The sequence below is a fragment of the Cryptotermes secundus genome, unplaced genomic scaffold (genome assembly GCF_002891405.2).
Source record: "Cryptotermes secundus unplaced genomic scaffold, Csec_1.0 scaffold330, whole genome shotgun sequence".
Taxonomy (NCBI): domain Eukaryota; kingdom Metazoa; phylum Arthropoda; class Insecta; order Blattodea; family Kalotermitidae; genus Cryptotermes; species Cryptotermes secundus.
This window is the reverse complement of record NW_019734317.1, coordinates 2,818,353-2,837,142: the sequence shown is the minus strand read 5'-3', so window position 1 is coordinate 2,837,142 and position 18,790 is coordinate 2,818,353.

Here is an 18,790-nt window from a genome sequence, read left to right as displayed (position 1 = left end):
TATCTAACAACTCTGTCAGTACTGTGACTACATAGCGGCGATGATAGGATGATTAATGAATATGGAGCAGTTGGTGGAACGAAAACTGGCACGGGAAACCCGCCTCAATGTAGTTCTCTCCACCACAAAATCCCACGTGACTTGACCTGAACCGAAACCGGGCCGCCGCGGTGGGAAACCGGCTACCAACCGTTCGTACTTTGCCATGGCCTCGTTGTTCTTGCTTTTCGGTGCATTTTATCATTGAATCAGTCATGTTAATAGGGACACAGTATTACTACAACTTTAATAAATCAAGTAGGCACAGATGAGGAGAAATTTACATTCACACCCACAATTTTCAAGCGATATTAACGTGAGGCTTAAGGTAAATTAGAATTGTCTTCAACTGTTTATTTCTTTCGGTAGTATTATGAACACTTTACCTTAGTCGTTACACATATTTATATTTTTCGCATAAACCGTCCAAAAAAACTTCAAATTATCAAAAATTCTCCTAACTTCTATCCCACACATCAGTAATGGGGTTATAAATAATTTCTCATATTCTTTCTTCTAGGCAAGTAGACCGAATATTTATTACAACTAGGTAATTCCAGACCCAAAACCAAAAAAGGAACAAAATTCATGAAAACGCCCCTCCAACTCCACAGATAAATTTGACGAGCACTCTTTAAGTGATGCTATAACAAGTTAACAGGCGCAGCGCTCTGTTGCGTTTCCTCATTTAGCTCTCCGTGTGCATACAGAGCAATGGAAGGCGACACAGCCCGTAACATACTGCAGCCATGAAACGTTAACACGAAGTACAATTAACTGGTTAATTTTGTAACGGGGATTTTAAGGAGATGCAAGAAAGTTGCGCGTTAATGTTTCTAGTGCCACTTCGCAACTGTCTGCAGCAAGGATAGCTCAGTCGGTATAACAACTACGCTAGAGAATGGACATTCGAAGAATCGGGATTCGATCTCAGGTAGAAACAAGAGATTTCTATCTTCCACACAGCATTAAGATAGGATCTGTGCCCATCGAACATCCCATCCGATAACAGGGGCCCTTTCTTTGAAGACAAAGCGTCCCACCATCATCTAGTGCAGAGAGTAAAACTGAATGGAGTTAGACCTCCACTTTTCCATTCGTCTTCATTGAGTGCTGCCTAATTAAGCACACAAACAACTATAACTCTACCGTTCCCTTGTCAACTATTACACAGAGGAGAACAATACGGCATCGGTGTGACCAAGGTACAGTCGACACTGAACTTCATGGATCAGTGGTTAATGCTTCGGTTTCATGTATGGAAACTCTGGAATTCGACTGAAGTCCGGAGGAAATTTATGCTGACAGGGGAGTTTCTGTAACTCTACAGTTGCAAAATTGCATAATGCTATATAACCACATATGAAAACTATTTTCCATTAATTTCATTCAAATATCGAAAAGATTTATTAAAAATTGTAGATACTGACAATGGCTGTACTGAGTGCTATAAACCAATTTTTATACGATTAAGTTTATAATCTTGTGGGATATGACGCCGTTTACTATGGTAATGTTTAACCTGAAGATGGAGACAGCAGACTTATCCGAATAAAAATCTCAAATCTCGTATTTGTATAAGACGTAACTTCTGAGAAAAACAACACAAAGGTTCAATTTGAACTTCATGTAGAGTTGATGTTACACTGGAAAGATGTACAATAAAATTATTCGCCAGACGTTTAATCTAGGCCCTCCAATATAGCGTTCAATAAAATCCGGGTACTAGTTCCACGTATCACACGTGTACACGAGCGGAGAAAAACGGTCTCTCCATTTCTGCATCATTTTCTGAACTTCGTGCAAATATCGCTCTAAAACTGCAGTGCACAAACATTGTATCATTATCCCTCCAGATCCATGAATTCGCTGTTTCCTTTTGGTACCCAATAACCATACACGAACATCCATTGCAAAAGCATCCATGGAGCATCTCCGCAAGCATCTTAGCAAGAAACCCATGGGCGCTACGGCACAGCCCGCTTTTGTAGGAACATTATCTCGTAGATTTAGCTATTTCCCGGGCATACTTTCCTCCAGAAGGAAGAGGTGACGTTAGCAAAAGAGATGAAGCGTAAACACTAAATATTGTGTGCAGGAAAAACAATAATATAAATAATTGATAAAAAATAATGCTTATGTTTATTTATGATCTTATTCCCGAACATCGGTTGAATGTACCCTAGCGGATACGGAGGTTGGGCTACATTTCACAGAAGTTTCCACAAAGTTTGACGAGACATGTGCTCCAAAATTCCGAAATTCAACAAATTGGGTTCTTCTCTTCAGAATTTGAAAAGAAAATATAATTGATTTTCTCTCTCTCTCTCTCTCTCTCTCTCTCTCTCATACGTCCTACATCTCATCTCCTGCATTATAATCACCATATTAATAATCAGTAAGAAGCTCCTAAATGTGTTTTCTCCTGCTCCTGTTACTTCCTCTAATGGGTTCAAATATTCTCCACCTCAGCACTTGTTTGTCACGCACCTTCAATCTATGCACTTCCCATGCAGATAAAAGGCAAGGCTACTGTGTGAAAAGGTAAAGTTGTCCCTGTGCTTGGCTAATTAAGCACTATGCCATGATGGCGTATAGGGGAGGGGACGTATAGTTCCACGTTTTCTTGACCTCGGCACTAGCTGGAGGTGAGTGGTCATCTTCACGCACCGGCCGCTTTACCTCCGAGGAAAGATACCCCTGTACCCATTTGATAGGAGGCTGGGTGGGCGCCAGAGCCGGTCTGGACGACGAAGAGAAGAGACAATTCTTGGCCCTACCGGAACTTGAACTACAACCCATAGGATATCCAGCCCGTAGCCAGTCCTGATACCGACTGAGCTATCCCGTCTCGCGTGCTACAGTGTTTTATACTCTAATCTTCTGGTTTCTAGACAGAGAAGGGAAGACAGAAGATTCTTAACTGAATCACACCGGGAATTCCTGGAACTCAATCTGCCCTTAATCTCTTTGTGAAAGTAATTTGGATTTGTTATTGTCGGTTTCAAATAACTGAACTTTGCCGAATTTTCAAAGAACGTATTATTTATCTTTGTATTACGATCGTGTCCTCCAGTCTGGAGAAGAGGCATGAACTTTTAAGCGGTATGACGCCGCTCCATTGTCAATAAACTCTGTATAATCTCCAGGATTCCGTTACTGTGAACTGAGCGAGCTCGAGATCCCCTGCAAACAAAATGAGCTATACATAGGGGAGCCTCCAGCACGTTCCTCAAATATCGTCGCGTCTCAAAAAGACGAAAAAGCAGTCGCACCAACAGCAGACCAAGAATGCGCCTTTACTGCAATTACTCCACAACACACAGTCTCATTCCAAAGTGGTCGCAAGGTTCTGACTGCGCAAGAAACACAAACTTACTTGCTGATAGCTGCAGACAAGAGTTTGTGGTACAAAGACATGAAAACATTCTGATTCAGTATTCCGCTAGCGACTAGGCTATGAGCTGGACGACAGAGAATCGGGATCCCATTAGCAAGAACAAGAAATGCTCCTTTCTCCACAACGTCCCCACCGGCTCTGGGCACACCCGGCCTCATATGGAATGGTTTGTTTCGCGGGGGTTACGCGGCCTCCAACTAGTGCCGTGGTTAACAACCGCAGTTCCATTCCCTTGTCAGTCTTCAAGGCGTAGAGATTAATTAATTAGACACAGGGATAACTTTATGTTTACCCCCACCAGGTAATGAACGAGGTAAATGTTTCTCAACGGAAATGAGAAGACAAGCGAAAAGCGAAGTAACATAACAATAGCAATCCTTATTGACACTGCATTAAATGAGCAAACCCTATGTTACGAATAACTGGAGATTTATCTCAGGTTCTTCAGTCATCATGGAATAGTTCTAAAGCACGCGTCATTTTCCTTTACCTCGTTAAGTAGGTCGCAGTGCAAGGGCCGAGAAGGCTCACCCCTTATATGTTCATTACCTCGTTAACCACAACGAACATTACTGTTATAGAAATGATCACGGTGAGCATAAAAAAGGAGAAAAGAATGCATTCTTCGGAAAACAGTCAGTTATAGATATGGAAGGCTGGATAAGAAGATTCGAAGATGTGATGTTTTGAGCCTACAGTTCTAGAATTGGCTGCACCAAGGAACGCAGTTTTGCAAACCCTGCAATATTTCTCTCAAGAGTACATTTCACCTGCAATGAAGAAGGAAAGCCCTGAAAACACATAACTGTCTTGAACATTTATTAATACCTCCTGCCCCTCTTACAATCGATTTTGACCATGAATGCTGAGCTCAACATTATCACACAAAAAGAATATGCATGTTCACTGGAAACACTTTCTGGTCACAGTTCCATGCAGAAACTCCCACTGCCTCAGAGGCACGTCTAACACAGTTCATTCAGCAAGCGAACTCAAGCGATCTAAAAACAATTTTCCTTGATGCATCTCATCATACACGAACTATAAACTTCTTATATGGCAGGAATAAGTTTCCAAATGTAATACATTACTTTCATGCCACACACACACACAAATAATGATGCTGGCAACGCTTGCACACACTACCTCTGAGTTTTCACTGATCGCCAGACAAGTCTCAACATGTCTCTACCGACATTCACAATGGCATGTTCATATAAAACGAACGGGTGCGATTTTGAGACTATCATACCATAAGATCCTGAACCATTTCTGAGGTTCAATTTACACGCGCTTCGGTAACTGGCTCTGCTCTTTTTCGAGTAGCTCTTTCTCACTAGTAACTACTAGATTTGCAGGGTACTTCATGCTGGGACACGTTACAATATGAACTATAAATTGTATTGTTCCAAAGACATAACCAATCAACAGAAAAGGGGACCGAACAAGATGGCTCAAGGCATTCTAACTTGTATCTGGGAGGAACTAAGTTCGATTCTCGGCTGGGAAATAAACTATGATGCTAAATCGTTTTCATGATTTTCCTCAGTCTCTCCAGTGTAAGGATGGGAGATTGCCTTGAAAAAAAAAGTTCTACTTATTCATCCCCAATCCTCAAATTTCACAGCACCCAAACATCCCTGTGCACCAATTGAAAATATATCCCCCAGGAACAGGGTAGCCGAGTTATACCCCCAGGCACGTGGTTCCCTTTTCGTCGCCTCCTACGACTCGCAGGCCTACGGTGGAAGTATTCGAACCCACCTCCACACAGTGCTGAATCCCGATTTACGACTAAACTACTTATTCAGTAGCGAGGCGGACCCACAGAAAACGCATCAGTTATCCAGCAATAGAAATATGCGAATCAAACAGAAAACGTCGCTTCCTCTGTTGTTATACTTACAGCGCGTTGCATAGCAATGGAAGTTATCCGATTGTTGCGCGCGTATTGTTGTAGGCTTTACCTAGCAAATGGCTGTTTACCAAGAATCTGTCTCCGCGGGAACGTGTTTACTCAGCCGTTGCCTAGCAGTGGGTCAACACGTCACAGTATATTACATGTAATGATGTACGACTCTGCTGCAGATTTTGGTTTACAGCTTGTAATAATTAATGCATTAAGCTCCGTGGTCTTCATCCCATTGCGTAAACTGCTCAAGTTGCTGCCGTCTGATAGAACTTCGTCTGCGTATCTTCTTAGAATTTAACTGTATTATTATAATTTCAGAATCAATAAGTATTAAATTTGTGTCAAGATTCACAGACTCAATTTCAGTGATACCGTATAATTTTATTGAAAATCACTACATTTCTGGACCTAAAAGGACATTATCAAGTGGTAAACTAAACAGAAACTTTTTGTTGTTGAAATCTCCCTCGGATCCAACATATTTTTCAATAGATTTACATTGTGTTATATTGTGACACCACGCATGAAAGCCGGAATATGACCATCTGCTAGGCAACGCTTCGCTAAGCACATTCCCGTGGAAATTCGGAATACACCGTTGCTGGGCAACTGTTGGGTAAACATTCATTTCCGTGGCAACGGACACGCACGTTACAACAGATGAACCGTTCAACGTGTGTTCTATTTGCTGTCCGCACAGGGTCATATAAGGACACTTAATTCATTCGCAGTGAATAAGTCGTACAGTAGAGGAGATCAGAGATAAAAAGAGTTATAGAGCACAGTCCGGGAATGGGGGAAGTTCGTCATAGAGAATTCCAAGACACGCCTTGTTCAGGAGTTCAATGTGTGAACTGTTATAATCAAGTTTAATTGTAACAGAGACGTCCAGTAAATCCAATCATCAAATCTAGAACCCTTCATTCATTCATTCATTCATTCATTCATTCATTCATTCATCAGTAATCTGTCAAGACGACAGGTCCACAGTCTCTTCCAAAAAAGTTCCTCCATTTAATGGGATCTAGAGCTTTCTCCTTCAAATGAAAATATCCTCTTCTGTCCCCAAGGTCATCCAGCATCTTCTTACGTCTTCTTCCTCGTCTTCTGGTCACTTTTATCCGCCTCTCTATCTTTCCTTCAATAACTTCTTTTAGAAGGCAGTTACCGCGTAAGATATGACCAATCCAATTAGCCTTCCGTTTTCTTATTTCGTATTGGATATTCCTCTGCTCACTGACTCTAAATAACAATTCTTCATTTCTCACATAATCGGTCCAACTGATCTTCTCCATCCTTCTCCAACACCACATTTCGAAGCTTTCCAGGTGTTTCTGATCTACTGCCCTAAGTGTCCAAGTTTCAGCCCCGTACAAAGCCATGCTCCAAATGTAGCATTTCAATAGTTTCTTTCTCAAATTTAAGTCCAATTTGCTGGTGCTGCTAAAAAGATTCTTCCTCTTGCTAAATGCAGCTTTTGCCATGGAAATCCTGGATTTAATTTCACTAGTACACCTTCCATCATCTGTTAATATGCTACCCAAATATTTAAAACATTTCACATTCTCCAGTTGTTTTTGCTCTATCTTTATTGTGACTGGGGTTGGTTGTCTCGAAATTTTCATTACTTTTGTTTTCTCCACATTCATTTCCATGCCATAGCAGCTTCCAATTTCGATTAGTCTATCAATCATGCCCTGTAGCACAGTTTCTTCCTTAGCCATTAACACAAGGTCATCTGCATATTTCACAGTTTGAATAATTTGCCCTCCTACTTTGAAGTCACCGAGCCCATCCAGAGCTTCCTTGGTAAGGCATTCGCTGTACAAGTTGAACAGAATTGGTGATAAACAGCATCCTTGTCGAACTCCTCTTCCAATCTGCACACTTCCTGTCTCCCCCGTGTCCAGTCGTACTCTAACTTTCTGATCCATGTACAATTTGCTAATCAATCTTCTTTCATGCCAATCGATACCTGTTTCTTTCAGGATCTGCATTAATTTGGTCCAGTTTACCCGGTCAAATGCCTTCTGCCAGTCTATGAAGCAAACACACAGTTCTTCATCTATCTCCAAAGTTCGTTCCGCTATAATTCTCATCATCCCAATTGCATCCCTGGTTCCTTTTCCTCTTCTAAATCCAAACTGATCTTCTCCAAGTACATCCTCTATTTTCCTTTCAATTCTTCTTTTAAGTATCTTTGCTATTATCTTTGCTGTATGTGCAATAAGACTTATTGTGCGATGGTCGCTGCATTTTGTAGCTTTTGTCTTTTTCTTTAAGGCAATCATTGTAACTTCTGTAAAGTCCTTGGGCCACTCTCCACTTTCATATATGGTGTTCATTAGTTTTGTCAGTGTTTTCAAACCACCTTCTCCCAGTAACTTGAGCACATCTCCAGGTACATCATCATCTCCTGTAGCCTTTCCCTTCCTCATGTCCTTGATAGCTTTTTCCACCTCACTTTGTAAAATATATGGTCCTTTCTCGTCTGTATCTACTTCTTCCGGTTCAACTTCTAAGTTTTCTGGCCGATTAAGTCGATCATATAGTTCTGTAATATAATTTCCCCAAATTTTCAGCACTTGCCTCTGATCTACTATTCTATTCCCCTGGGAGTCTTCGATGCCAATATTTTGAATCCCCTGGTTCTCTTTCAATCCTAGTTCTTTTGTCTTCATGTACCGTACATCAAATCATAACGTCCTGTCCTTTGAAATTCTATAATCTCATTACATATCTTCTCAAGATATTCCTTTTTGGCCCTGTCCGTGGCTCTTTTCAATTCATTCCTCAGTCTCCTGTATTTCCTCCTGCCTTCTTCATTGTTTACATTCTTCCATTTACTTCGCTCCTCCATTTTACTCATCATCTCCTGTAACCCACCCTTCTACGTGACAATATATTCTGGTCGTTTTATGATATGGTATCAGGATTTCCAAAATGAGAACAGGATATTAAGAATGTTAAGTCATATATTGGATTCTAATATAGAACGATATCAAATTTGCTGTATTACGTGGATATGAGTGTAAACCGTGTTCACTGTTTTTGGCTATTCATGAATATAAAAACGTGTTTCTGTTTCAGTAGCCACGTTGTTAAAAATGCATGAGTAATTAGGTTGCGAAAGTGCACAAAACAGAGCAAAATAACCGAGCAGAATAGTTGGTGAAGTTATGCCGAATTGGTGAAACTATGGTGTGAGCTTACGTTGCGTTCGCTAAGATGTTGGATATACTGCCGTCTGCGGTTAAGCACGACTTTCATAGTGAGACGTATTTATGGAGGGTTGTTTCTCCTGGAATTTTTGTTTCAAAGTACAATTTCACGACGTTAATGTCCTGTTTGCTAATGACCAGCAGGTTGAAACATTTAGCGGTTTCCAATAAAACATCAGTCATCACTGAAGCCGTGTTGATAGTTATTAAAATAAATGTATAAGGTAAAAGGTAAAGTTGTCCCTGTGCTTAACTAATTAAGAACTACGCCATGAAGGCGTATGGGGGAATGGATCTATAGATCCAAGTGTTCTTGATCTCGGTACTAGTTGGAGGTGAGTGGTCACCTTCAACCCCCGGTACCAATTGGATAGGAGACTGGGTGGGCCCCAGAATCAGTCTGGACGACTTGGAGAAGAGAAAATTCTTGACCCTACCGGGACTCGAACTCTGACCCCTCGGCTGTCGAGCCCGTAGCCAGTCGTTACAGCGACTGAGATATCCCGGCTCCTTATTAAAATAAATGCAATATTTATTAACTTTGTAATTACTGAAAACAACAGGAAGAAGAGTTTAAGTGTTAATAGAAGGTGGTGAAACTATGGGGACGGAGAGAATCTCTTAAAGCACGTAAAGAACTGGAGGCGGTGCAGTTCCAGACCACATCAGCCAGAAGGCGGCTCTTCACAAGAACTCTCATCACATGCATAAACAGAATGGAACTGGCATCCACCACAATGCAACAGGAATCCCGAACGGGAAATTAAAAAAATCGATTTCGTTCGCTTCCTGCCGTGATCGTCTACAGCAGATCTACATCTCCTGTGCGTAGAGTACGTGCGTTAGAAATACAAGGTAAGCGGTGTGTGTCTGGTAGCGATCAACAGGGGCAAGATACAGGTGGGGCACGACATCGCCTCTGTTCCGCATAACGCGAAACGCGTGAATCAAAGACGTCCTCTATACACGTCTAAAAGTGGGGATCACTATCCAGTTTTTTTTTAACGCTACAGCCCTTACTCGAGCCTTGGCTCGGGTCCATGAAACTCTCCGTTTCACTTCGGTTTACTAGATCTTAAGACATTCGGTAGGACTCCTTAGGCAGGTGATCAGCTCGTCGCAACGCCTCCATCTGTACACAAACACAGAAAAACGTACACACACACATACAAAAACTAAACATCCATGCCCTGAGTGGGATTCGAACCCACGGTCCCGACTTCCGAGAACGAAGACAGTGCATGCCTTAGACCGCTCGGCTACTGTGACTGACTACTGTCGTGGGTTAGCACTTTTAAATGATAATTTGCGTTTTTGTATTTTACAATGAAACAATATCCCGATAAAAAGAAAAGGCGTTTAGATGTACTAAAGCTAACTTATAATAAAGTATAAAATTATTCTCATTTCGTATTCAAGAAAGTAAATATCAAAATACACAAAACGACAATTAGGCCTATATCGTGTGGTATAGCCTAAAGGAAGGACGCAGTTTCAGGGAAACAAATATGCCGAGAAAAGTATCTATAACTAAGACAGAAGGAACGTCTGGAGGATGGAGAAGATTACATAATTTCGAGGTTCAAAATTCATACTTTTTCACCAAATATTCATTCGTTGATTATTTAACGACGCTTTCAGGGTCTAGACTATATAGCGTCGGGTCGTAAGATGTTGGATGAACAGGAAATGATCTGGATGGAAGCGGTCGCCGTCTGATCAGGTACCTTCCCGGAATTTTGACGGAGGGGCTGAGGATATCCATGAAAACATCCGTTAGCATAGCCGGTGACTCGGTAGAGATTAAAACGGAGGGCATCCCGAATATAAGTTTAGACCGCTAACTCTAGACCAGAACGTTCGGTGCGAATATTACGAGTATTAGCGAGATACCACCAAGGGGAACGAAACGGAAAGTGCGTATAGCAAGAATCGGGGAAATGAAAAATGCCATAGGAAAAGCGAGAGAGACTACTGCGTAAACTGGAGAATAACGTTAGCATTGATCTTACAGACAGGTCCATGGGATGTGAGGGTGTGCACCGGATTATTTCCATCAAAAAGGGGCGGCGTAGGGGCAAGATCTTTTGAACACGTAGTTAGTTAGTTATTGGAGAGGGTGGGTTTCCCCATGCACTGAGACCTGTATTGGTCCATTGTGCTTCCCTCTATGATTTCTACCAGTCTCTATATCCTACCGGTACTGGTGCTTACCATCAGTCCCGCCCAGCCAGCGAGACCGGCTCTACTAGCTGAGAGGTATCTATAATGCTTCCCCCATCTACCAGAGGTATTAGAGACTGCTGTTGGGCGGGAAACGTCCGTTAATTTGGCTCAGTGACCTCCTTTGGAGATATGAGGTTCTTTTACGTGCCGTAAAGCTACGACACGGGACCCACGGCTTAAAGTCCCTCCCGGAGGACTTGTTCCCTGAATTTTTCCGCCCTTAAAAATTCGACGACCTCCGCCGGGTATTTGAACCCGCGTACTACGAGTCATGAGGTCGGAACGTTACCTCTAGACTACGGAGGCCGCTTTTGAACACGTAAGTAACACTGTGAAATCACGTTGGAAATAAGCAATACAGCAATGGCTCGCCAGCTGCGGGATCACGCTTCTGAGAAACATCGCGGTTGGCAAAACCGCAATTGGGAATTTCTTACACGAAATATGGAGGTGAGGGAGCAGATGCCCCTGTTAACTATCGATCAAAGGCTAAGATGTCTGTTCTTCACCAAGCACAAGAAATTACGCCGATGTCATGTAGTCTCGACACCGAACAGTTTGCTTAAGAACACAGAAAATAAGAACAAGAAATTGTACAGATAAAGTAGCAATTCGCCGGTCTCGGTAGCCGATCGATCTAAGGCATGAAGTGTCTTCGTTCGCTCGGAAGCCGGAACCGTGGATTCGAATCCCACTCAGGGCATGGACTTTTGGTGTGTGTGTGTGTGTGTGTGTGACTTTCTGTGTTTGTGTACAGGTAGAGGCCTTGCGATGAGCTGATTACCCGCCCAAGGAGTTATATCAACTGTCTAAGTTCTCGTACACCGAAGTGAAACGGAAAGTTTCATGGAGGTAGGGCGAAGCCCAAATTGGGGATATAGCGGCAAAGAAAAAAAAGTATTAATTCTGAGGTGTTTATCCCTCTTGCACCGAAGTGAAAATAGGAGGGAGAAAGAATCTGATAACGTGACGTTCTTTGCAGCATGAACAATCACATTTAATTGCATATATATGACGAGATATAAAAGCTAATGGAAGAAAGCTTCCTTTAATTACTATCGACAATAACACACTTCAGCAATATTCAAGAGTACCAGTCGTTATCATTGTTGAATATACAAGTTAGGAAACATTCGTTCTCTTTTGTTAAATTATTTCTCAATCCCTGAGATTTACGAAAAAACTGTACTAGATTTAAAATGTATTTCATTTTCTCTGTACGTTTTCTTCCGAACATGTTTCGCTCCAATAAACATTTAGCCAGCCACCCTCGAGATTCACACAGACACGCGCGTAGATCTGCATGCAAAGTGTCCCTTATTTCTGTCAGGCTTTAACCCAAACTGCAATGCAACACATTGCAAAACCTTACTTCTATATATGTCCCGATGAGGTATTGGATTTTTTCAATTGACCTAATCCTTCCGGTCGCACTAGGCCCTGAGGTTTACTCAGCCTCTAACAGAAATGAGTACCGGGAATTAATTAAATGATTTTCCTGGGGAATGAAGCGCGGCCGGCGCGTAAGGCTGACAACCTTACCGCCATCTTTGAGCCGACTGTCAAGGTAATGTGGGACCCTTAACGTCTCACAACCTTATGGGCCTTCACGGCCTGTTACAGCGATAGCTTTACACTTTTTTTTTTACTTTTACCTACCTACCTACCTACCCACCTACCACTTGGTGCTACAGCCCTGGACGAGCCTTGCCCTCCTCTACAACCAGTCTCCACAACCAAGTCGTGCTGCCAAAGGAATGGACCCACGCATGATGACCCGAGGCTGGTTGTTAGGTTTCTGAACAAAATTCTTTTTACAGGATCAGGTTGTTAGCCTCATGCCCAACCCCCAACCTGGAGGACCAGGGTAGTTCTCTTAGTCTTGAGTCTTCCTGACCTTTCCGACATGGGTGACCTACCGGTGGTTAAATTACCGCCGGCATAACTCTCGAGTTCACAGAGTCACGCAAGCCCCACCACCAAGACAAAGTGGGGACACTTTTGGTGGGTCTTTATACTCGTATGTACTTTATCTTATACATGGACGGAAGGTCAGATGTGAAAAACTAATAAGCGCATAATGCATTACTTCCTTGCAGATGCGTCTGAGAGAAACAGAGTAAGTTTAAGAAACAGAAAACAATATTTTTAATATGATCGTTATAACATAAAAGATTGAAGCCTGAATATGCCTTTAGAAGAGCCTAATAATGCTGCTGCTCATGTTTAAAAACGGTACACATTCAGGTAACAAAATAACTGTAACAAAGAAATCATCATATGATATCTGAGGTTACCACGACGGTGAAAATTTGTGGCGGGGTCCTTAGTTACGGCACTGTGCAGACTGGTAGGCGCTTACCTGCAAGGTTTCAACGAGATGTAAACTTCGTGTAAAAAAAAAACGTGGATACGTTAAACCAAACTCCGTGGTTGGTGGACACAGATGGAAACGTGCGGATAACTGAAATCTTCAGTTAGAAAGCCCGCGGTTGGCAATGGAATGCTACATTTTCTACAATCCCTGGGGTTCCGTGAGTCATCGCGCACCAAGGATCTCCCCCAGGTAACACACAGTAGGCACATGACGGGGGGTGGGGGCGCTACAGAAGACATTACCGAAGAGGATTCTGTTCTGATGCGAGTGATATATTTTACAGGATTTGTAAACACAGAGACTACGTGGCGCATGCGCAGGAGTTCCAGTTGAGTCAACAACTCTGTCCTTCAGCCAGTGCAGGAACATCAGTAAATACTGAAGACGAATTTCACTTAGGGGTACAAAGTTGCAAAAAGCGCTCCTTGCAATTTATATTCTGCACATACAATCATATACAATGTTCACTTACTACAGATAGCTAAAATAAGATCGCTGTCTTCTGGGATACAACGCTGTGTAGTTTGGTAGACGGGATCCAACGTTTCGGAGGAACATGTCGCCTCCATTTACATGGTTTCAAATTACTCCTCCTCCCCTCTACAAAATTGCAGGATATCATAACCTAGACGACAGCAATTATCACAGCCCCGTGTTGAGACGGCAGAAGCGGTAACGTTCTGGACTAGTATTAGGATGTATTCGGTTCGAATCTCGGACCGTACAGTGGATACCATTACACAAGTCATCCGTGGTTTTCCTCAGTCTCTCCAAACAAATGACAGGATAGCATTTCGATTACGCGACGGCCACTTATTGACAAATCATTTCCAATTCATCAATCATCTAAGCTCTTACCATATGACGCCAGCACAGCTAGTGACAGCGTAACAACAAGAACTAACTCATGGAGCTCAGCTCTTCATGAGAAGCCACTTGAGCAGCTATTCAAGAATCCACAACAAAAAGTAAGGACCTAAAATCTCAACATGGCTACCATACGGGTTCTTCATCCCGCGTTTTCTTAAAATAATGAATTTCCTTATTTCGTAATCATCCACTTATAATAAACTTTCACTTATCGCTTGTAATTAAGAAATGCAATACTGATTTTCTACATGCGCCTTTAATAAGCTTCGTAAATAATAACAGTACACACAACAGGGTTCAATGTGTAGATGTAGGGCACACAATTGTGGGCATGTACTTGCTGAAGCTTTTATAATTTTTGTTGTTAATTAAAATTCAGTGCGTTGCTTCACTGCAGGTACACTGACTTCACTTAGCAGCTCATGCAGCGAGTAGTGCAACCGACGTTCCGTTCTCAAAGCCAGACATTTTTGGTGTGCACAAACGTCTTACTTATTCCATGCAGCAGAGCCCATCTTCAGAAACTAACATGCGCTGAAATTGTCGAGAAATCTGAAGCTTAATGGAACCTAAATATTCATTAACGTGTTCACAAAGACCCACGAATGGATAATCTCCTCAGTGACTCTGACATCTCCACGATAACGAAATACAGTGTAGAAACTGATCTGCCCCACGGTGTCGCCAGAAGTGTAAGAGCTAGTCGGCTTGTCGGCTTATTGGTACACGTGAAGTAGTGGCTGATCTTACTCACAACTTCACCAACCGCGACTCTGTTTACGTAACTTACATGAGAAAATCTTAAATATCACTAACATACTAAATCATCTTTGTTTTAACGTTCGGTACATACGTTTCAACATAAACGTTTAAATACCTTAAATTTCACATGTTTCAAATTACAAAAGCTCGCGGGGGTATTAATTACGTAACTGAATACACGCAGCAGAGTCACTGAAATTCTGATACTTGCTCGGCTGATCAATAGATTCGTCTGCTTTCATCAAACTGAAACGCCCATTACTATGCTTACAGGAGCTCACCACTGAACCCTACACTGAGACACGTAAATCCAGGAGGACACAGGCAGCTTATCATTGCGTAATTTTGTCTTTTACCTCCATTGGCTCCAAACAATTCTCTTCAGCGGCCTCTTCTTGAACATCCTCAGTATTCATTCTTCGTATCAGAGACATATCAAATGTTATCTTCATATAAAATAGCATTGTATATTCCAAACCCTGGGGTTTTACAAGTAGATAGGAGACCGAAAGACAAAACAGTCCAAAGTGAATGGAAATAAGGCTTTTCCGAGTTTAATCTGTTATTAATTTCCTGGTGAATGTAATCTGATTTTTCACTGTCTTTCCAGAACATCTGGACGTTGCCACATTTTCGAAGAATTCGTTTCTTTTTACATTACAAATTAACCCATCAATTTAAATTGTAAATCAGTCCAGTACTATTTATGATTCGATAATTGAAGCTGAAAACAAAATATACGCACGAAATAGAAACAAATATCTTTAAAAAAAGAAATAATTGATATAATTCATACACTAACAAATTTAGTAACTCAAAGAGCGTATAAATTGGTATAATAAAATGCTCTTACAGAACACACGATTCCGTTTCTGTCTGCGGTTACACGAGACACTACTGCAAAAGGAGGAGAGACACGCTACACCAAATATGAATTGGTCGTGAGGGAGATCATTAATCAAGAGTCCATAATTAACAGCTTGAGAATGTTAAGAGTGGCAACCAAGAGTTGGCGAGGAGCAAAAAACTGAAAGTGTAGGACACAAAAGAGCTGTTCGTTGAACAAAGAAGGGTCACTGAGCATGCGCCAAACCACCGCTTCCTCTCACACACGATTGTTTCCACACAGTATAATAAGGACAGAAGTTATCTAACTTGACGACGTAACTAACTTCATTAAGCAGAGTCCTTCTTGAGAAGGCAGGCAGGCAGTCCCTCAAGGGATTGAGGACCTCCATGGATTCTATGGACCCGGAAGGTTCAATACTCAGTTCACAAGAATCCGCCACTGAACCTTACCCTAAGTCTACTAAACCCAATCCGAAGTTCCACCCTATTTCTATACGATACATTTCGAGAGTATTCTGCCATTTATGGCTACGTCTTCTGACAGGCAACGTATATTCTGGTTTTAAGGTTACCATTCTGTATCAACTTCTGATCTGCAATATGAAGAACGAACGAACGAACTAACAAACAAACAAACTCCGTCGTTTCAGTTCGCAAGTGAACTATACCGACCGAGCGACCGCTGTTTGTCGGCGGAGTTAGTGTCAACTTTAGCGGAGAGAGGGTGAGGCGTGGTCAGCGCAACGGATCCCACGGAAGTTAATTTCGGTTTCTCTACACCGGAGCCGCTATTTCCTTGAAATAGCCCCACAATTATCCTCCCGAGGCTGAGTGGGCCCCGTTCCAGACCCATTACTCAGAAAGTCTGGTAGCGCCGGAAATCGATCCCGAGAAATCAGGATCTGTAGCCAGGAACTTTGACCACTAGATCACAGAGGCGGTCACTTCAATACGTATAAATCTCTCCTATGAAGAAGAAGACGTTAAAAAATCCTCGATTTCATTAAGTTCCTGTTCCATTTAATGAAAACTGTCCATATAGAGACACGGGAGCCGCAGAACGAAACAGGGAGTGATACTGTTCTTCTACCGCTGCGAAATGTGGAAACAACAGGCTTACCTACAGTTCAAGGAGTTCTACCGCATACCAAAACATACTGGCTACCTCGGCATTAATTCGTACGTACCGAATGTTGCGGAGTAATGGTTAGCACCCCTAACTCCCGTTCAGGGCATCCCGGGTTCAGTTCTCTGTCCGAAGACCAGCTAATACGACTGCGGTTCTCATGATTTTCTTTTGTAACTCAGATGAATTTTGTTGCAGTGAATTAAAGCAAACGACTTCCTCTATCCACAGTGTTCATAATCATCATCTCATTCGATTTCGTTCATGATTATGCAGATCAGAAAGCGTCGTTAAGTAAACTAAGGAAACAGAACGTCTTGAAATTAAAGAAACCTGGAACACTTTCTCTTTTTTAGCTGTTCACTTATAATGTAAACCAAAGAAACTTAATGCCCCATAATATAAGGCTTCAGTCTTCTTGAAATGAGTTCAGAACAAACACGAACCAGACAACTTCGGACACTTAATTCCCAAGAGCACCCGAAGCAGATCAAACACAAAAGAACCATACGCTGAGGGCGGCGGAGCCCCGAACTCATTTTCCAACCCGTTTAACCCCAGCATGTGGAGTCATGCAATTGCTGACAAAACTCCAAAGAAGTAGAGCAGGCAGCTTCTTCGAAGTATGGGTCAGAAGGCGTGAGATAACGGCCGAGTTGAAAACACTGCAGCAGGCAACAGAGCTACTGGAAATCAGTTTCGCTTATAAGGCTCGATATGGTCATTCGGCAGTGATTCTATGTGAAGTCTGCAGACTGGCAAGCATATGCACATTGGTGGGAGGGAGTACACTGAACAAACAGCCATCAGTATCATTGCCACTTGGCATCAATAAAGAAGAAACTTGATAAACAGTTCAGTACTAACAGTAACTACCTATAAAGTTCAACTGCTTATTGTTTGAAGGTTATAAGTTAACATCCACGCTCTTCAAATTACTTACAACAAATATAAAATATAGCAAAAGTGAGAAAGGGAAGCGATATTTGGTAACTACGGGGGTGCTTACTTTGGATACACTGAATAACTAATACTTCCAAGAACCATTCACTTATAATAAACAAACATTAAATTCACATTCCCGACTATTCATTGTTAGCTGAAGCCAACAATAACTGACAGTTTAGTTGGAAGCCAGAATAGTTCTAGTGGAGTGTCCAGTTGAAGAAGATGACAGTGTGTCAGATAGTGATTTATGAGCTGTTGTTGTAACCAGTTACATAAAGGTCCAATAAATTAAATCATCAAATCCAAAACCCGTTTTATTAGTCACGCAAACCCAGGATACGTGACAATATAGTGTGACGTGGATGGCGCAACAGGAAGTAGGGGTTACGTGAACTCTGCGTTCTCGCGAGAGACGTCATATACCCCCACTCCTTCAGTCATTACGCAACGCTCGGTAAACATCCCTCTCCGCTAAGCTGTGATGTTACGCAACAGGCGAGTCCGTGCAGCGACTATTGCAAGACAATTCGTAGGTAAAACACCTGACAACAATACCTGATATCTGTTGACGCGCAGCAATGTGTTCTCTATGTTGTCCGTGTTGATCCTAAATAAGGAGCAGCGAACACTATTCAGGAGTGAGTATTGAGTTACTAGTATTCAGTACGAGTTGAAGTCCAGCAGCTACGAGTTGAGTTTTATCGAGTGAATGGCAGTGACTCCAGGAGGAGAAGTAATTGTGATACTGCAGATGGCAGTAATTGGAAAATTGTAAATTGTGTAAGTGTAAGAGCAAATGTGGAATAAATTCGCTACATCCGAGACGGCGTGAAGTTATTTGTGGCGTAACATACCCAACACGTGACAATATATATGGAGGTGGGAGGGTGTTTCGTTTAATTATTACAGAGAATAAAAGACTTCGATATTCTTCTCGCCTGTTTGGGAAGCCAATGCTGATTATTGGGAAACCTTCGTGTGTGATCGGAAGACAAACGTAAAGAAACGAAAATACATGTTAAGAAATGCACTCTGAGCGTGTATTTTAATTATCTCGAAA